This window comes from Mustelus asterias, unplaced genomic scaffold, assembly GCF_964213995.1.
Source record: "Mustelus asterias unplaced genomic scaffold, sMusAst1.hap1.1 HAP1_SCAFFOLD_2581, whole genome shotgun sequence".
NCBI lineage: Eukaryota > Metazoa > Chordata > Chondrichthyes > Carcharhiniformes > Triakidae > Mustelus > Mustelus asterias.
The window spans coordinates 32,501-37,500 of record NW_027592526.1 but is presented as its reverse complement, the minus strand read 5'-3'; the positions used below and the strand labels follow the sequence as shown (position 1 = coordinate 37,500).

At 67.0% G+C, this 5,000-nt stretch overlaps 1 non-coding gene across 1 annotated transcript; it reads left to right on the top strand.

Annotated features, from left to right (window-relative positions):
- Nucleotides 1–3,719: 3,719 nt before the first annotated feature.
- Nucleotides 3,720–3,873, top strand: LOC144489824 (5.8S ribosomal RNA). Its single transcript, XR_013497072.1, has one exon. It is a non-coding gene; the product is annotated as a 5.8S ribosomal RNA (ribosomal RNA).
- Nucleotides 3,874–5,000: the final 1,127 nt, after the last annotated feature.

Here is a 5,000-nt window from a genome sequence, read left to right as displayed (position 1 = left end):
CTGCTTCTGCAGTCCGGTCCACTCCGCCCGTTCTAGCTGCTCGTTTGGTCCCTCGCCCGCCAGCAGACCGTTCCGCCGACGGTGCTCCTCCTCCGCAGCGACTTCTGCCTAGCCCCTCTGCCGGGTGCGATGTCTCCGGCGTCCGCACCGATCCTCGGCATTGGTGCCGCACACGCAACGCCTGCGTCGTTGGAAGGGCTTCGCCGTTGGCGTCGCACACAGCCCTGTGGGGGTGTCTTTGCAGTCCGTCCGAGAGGTGGGGGCACGCACGGCAACACGGCCGGCCTGCCTGCTTGGGACGATGCGGTCCTTTCGTTCAGCGGTTCCACGGTTTGGCCGGCGCGAGCAGATGCTTGGGGGGGAGACGGTGGCGTCAGCCACGCACTCACTCTGCTTCTGCAGTCCGGTCCACTCCGCCCGTTCTAGCTGCTCGTTTGGTCCCTCGCCCGCCAGCAGACCGTTCCGCCGACGGTGCTCCTCCTCCGCAGCGACTTCTGCCTAGCCCCTCTGCCGGGTGCGATGTCTCCGGCGTCCGCACCGATCCTCGGCATTGGTGCCGCACACGCAACGCCTGCGTCGTTGGAAGGGCTTCGCCGTTGGCGTCGCACACAGCCCTGTGGGGGTGTCTTTGCAGTCCGTCCGAGAGGTGGGGGCACGCACGGCAACACGGCCGGCCTGCCTGCTTGGGACGATGCGGTCCTTTCGTTCAGCGGTTCCACGGTTTGGCCGGCGCGAGCAGATGCTTGGGGGGAGACGGTGGCGTCAGCCACGCACTCACTCTGCTTCTGCAGTCCGGTCCACTCCGCCCGTTCTAGCTGCTCGTTTGGTCCCTCGCCCTCCAGCAGACCGTTCCGCCGACGGTGCTCCTCCTCCGCAGCGACTTCTGCCTAGCCCCTCTGCCGGGTGCGATGTCTCCGGCGTCCGCACCGATCCTCGGCACGGCGCGGGTGCGCACCTGTGGGCCGCCGCCCCGTGCTCCACGTCCGTCCGTGTGTGCCCGCTGTGGGGACCGTCTTCCTCTCGCCTGGGCGACGGCTTGCGGGCTGCGACGTGACCTTGCCACCGCCTTGCAGCATTACATCCGCAGTTGAAACGAAGAGAGCTGCTGCGGGCTTGGGTGCTTGTCCTGGCGGCTTGTCGACGGGACCACGGTGAACGGCCACTGTGTGACTCCGCAGGGAGACGTTCTGGTGCAGTCAGGGGCCTTTTTGTCTCCCGCCGCGGTGAAGCTTTGGTCGCATTCTAGTCACTCTCTCTTCAATCCCGGTACGGGGTACCTGTTCATGCTCACCTCGAGCACCCGCGTGCAGAGGGTGGGTGCGAGGTTTAAAGATTCGTGGTCCGCCTGTCGGTCCGGTCTCGTGCTGACTTGAGCGAGTGTCCTCCGCGTTCGAGAGAATGTGCCTGTCCGCGGGGGCAGCCGCGCTTGCGAGCGTTCCGCCGCGCCCCCTTCCCCAGCCCGCCGAGGTTGGGGCGTGCGGGGTCGGCTTGCGCCCGTAGCGTCGGCCTGTCCTCCGCGGCTTGCACCCGACTCAGTCCGCTGCGGCCTCGCCTCGACTCTCGAGCCTTCCGACAGACGGTGACACCAGAGAACTCTGCCTCTGGCTGTTGCGGGGCGTGACGGCGCGTGTCGGGCTCCGGCCCGTCACCCACGCCGGCACTCAACGCCTGCGAGCGCCCTGTTTCCTCCGAGAAAGGTTTTTCGCTTGATTGTCGCTCGAGTGCGTGTGCCTCCGGGGCTCACGCCGTGGTACGCGCCAGGCTGGGGCTCCACCGTCACGTCGGCGGGGGAGCGTTTAGCGCGTCCCAGGATCGGACAACCTCTCCGGGGGCCCGAGCCGAAACCCGACACGGTATAAAAGTCGTAACAAGGTTTCTGTTGGTGAACACGTTGTGAAGGATCTTTGTCGGCCGGGGGCCCGCCACCTCTCCGGGGAGGGCGGCCCGTCACTCCTTGAACGCGAAGGCTGGCGCCGGTTGGGCCAGGCAGGAGAGCCTCACGGGGGCCGGCCCCGGGGCCAGGTATCGGACAACCTCTCCGGGGGCCCGAACCGAAACCCGTAACACAGAATAAAAATCGTAACAAGGTTTCTGTTGGTGAACACGTTGTGAAGGATCTTTGTCGGCCGGGGGCCCGCCACCTCTCCGGGGAGGGCGGCCCGTCACTCCTTGAACTCGAAGGCTGCGCCGGTTGGGCCAGGCAGGAGAGCCTCACGGGGGTTGGCCCCGGGGCCGTGGCCCGTACTGACGCTGGCGCCTCCCACGCGGGTGGGAGGTCACACCGACAATTTCGCCGTACCCGTCGAACGGGCCTGGTCACCCGTACGCACGTTCCGCCGAAGCCGGGCGACGTCGATCTCGGTCCCACTCGGTTGGGCCGGCGCGCGGGCGCCGCCACCGACGAGCACGCACACGCTCGGTTGCACGCCGGCAAGTCCATGCGGGTGCCGCACACGCTACGCCTGCGCCGTTGGAAGGGCTTCGCCGTTGGCTTCGTAGGGTGTCTTTGCAGTCCGTCCGAGAGGTGGGGGCACGCACGGCAACACGGCCGGCCTGCCTGCGTGGGACGATGCGGTCCTTTCGTTCAGCGGTTCGGCGGTTTGGCCGGCGCGAGCAGACGCTCGGAGGGAGACGGTGGCGTCAGCCACGCACTCACTCCGCTTCTGCAGTCCGGTCCACTCCGCCCGTTCTAGCTGCTCGTTTGGTCCCTCGCCCGCCAGCAGACCGTTCCGCCGACGGTGCTCCTCCTCCGCAGCGACTTCTGCCTAGCCGCTCTGCCGGGTGCGATGTCACCGGCGTCCGCACCGATCCTCGGCACGGCGCGTGTGCGCACCTGTGGGCCGCCGCCCCGTGCTCCACGTCCGTCTGTGTGTGCCCGCTGTGGGGACCGTCTTCCTCTCGCCTTGGCGACGGCTTGCGGGCTGCGACGTGACCTTGCCACCGCCTTGCAGCATTACATCCGCAGTTGAAACGAAGAGAGCTGCTGCGGGCTTGGGTGCTTGTCCTGGCGGCTTGTCGACGGGACCACGGTGAACGGCCACTGTGTGACTCCGCAGGGAGACGTTCTGGTGCAGTCAGGGGCCTTTTTGTCTCCCGCCGCGGTGAAGCTTTGGTCGCATTCTAGTCACTCTCTTCAAAGCCCGGTGAGGGGTACCTGTTCATGCTCACCATTCCTCCGGCACCCGTGTGCGGAGGGTGGGTGCGAGGTTTAAAGATTCGTTGTCCGCCTGTCGGTCCGGTCTGGTCTCGTGCTGACTTGAGCGAGCGTCCACCGCGTTCGAGAGAATGTGCCTGTCCGCGGGGGCAGCCGCGCTTGCGAGCGTTCCGCCGCGCCCCCTTCCCCAGCCCGCCGAGGTTGGGGCGTGCGGGGTCGGCTTGCGCCCGTAGCGTCGGCCTGTCCTCCGCGGCTTGCACCCGACTCAGTCCGCTGCGGCCTCGCCTCGACTCTCGAGCCTACCGCCAGACGGTGACACCAGAGAACTCTGCCTCTGGCTGTTGCGGGGCGTGACGGCGCGTGGCGGGCCCCGGCCCCTCACCCACGCCGGCACTCAACGCCTGCGAGCGCCCTGATTCCTCCTTTTTTTCGCTTGATTGTCGCTCGAGTGCGTGCGCCTCCGGGCTCACGCCGTGGTACGCGCCAGGCTGGGGCTCCACCGTCACGTCGGCGGGGGAGCGTTTTGCGCGTCCCAGGATCGGGCAACCGATCCGAAACCCGATACAACTTTTAGCGGTGGATCACTCGGCTCGTGCGTCGATGAAGAACGCAGCTAGCTGCGAGAATTAATGTGAATTGCAGGACACATTGATCATCGACACTTTGAACGCACTTTGCGGCCCCGGGTTCCTCCCGGGGCTACGTCTGTCTGAGGGTCGCTTGACAATCAATCGCACTTCGCGCGCATCCGTGCGCCGAAGAGCGCGGCTGGGGTGTCGCAGAGGTGCCGTCCTCTCTGTCCCCCTAAGTGCAGACCCAGAGTAATCCGCGTCGGAGAGCTTGACCTCTTGGGTGCCGGCGTCCGCCTCCGGGCTCGTCGGCACTGCCCGCTCCCGCACTGGCCCAGCCACCTCGGGGTCGCCGGCACGGCTGTCATCGGGTTGCCAGAGAGAGAGAACGTGACTGCCTCGCTGCCGGGACCGTGTGTGCCTTCCGTTAGGCTCGGGCCAGGGGGGTTGACTCTCTGTTGATGTGTGTGTGTGGCTCGTCCACGGGAAGGATCCGCAAGAGTTGGCTCGGTTGGGTGCTCCGGCACAGAGAGTGAGAGAGTGGAGTGACTGTCCGCTGGACGTCTCCGGACACGTTGCCTCGCGTGGTCCGTGCTCGGTTGCCTGCCGGTGGGTTGCCGTGGCCGTTCAGTGCCGTCGCGTGGAGGACGGCAGCTTGACGCGTGTGACGCTTGATGCCTGGATCGGTGCTCGGTCGTGCCGTGCTTTTCTTCCCTCTGTTGCGCGTGCGAGTGCTTGCATTTTTGTCGTGGGAATCCGTGGCGGTTGGGTGTCGTTGCTTGTGTTGCGCTGGAGCTGCGGCTCCTTCCACACTCCGCAGCCCACCCTCTGCCGTTGCGGTTCTGGGGCAATGTGCCTGCGCCCGCGTTCAACGTGTGCCTTGGGTTCGAATCGTCGCAGAGCCGACTTGGCCGTGTGGTCCTCGCTCCGGTGTCTCCCCGTGTCCTGCTGCCGCCGAAGTCTTCTACGTGAAAGGTGCTGTCCTGGCCGCGGCGTGGCCACCCGCCGCTTGCAGCCCGTGCGCTCCGCCGCCCGGCTTCGTCCTTGGCGTCTGGCCTTTCGCTCCGGCAGGCTGTGTGTCCCACGGCCCTGCTTTTCTCTCGCTCGATACCGCCGTCGCACCGCGACCCCGCCAGCAGCACTGCTTTCCGTTACCGTGGAGGTGGGCGCACGCCTCGCCGCAAACGATTCTCTGGAACAGTTGACGTGCCGAGCCCGGTCCGGCGCCGAGTGCGAGGGGGCACGCAGCGCTCGCAGTACCGTGTGCGTTCCGTGTG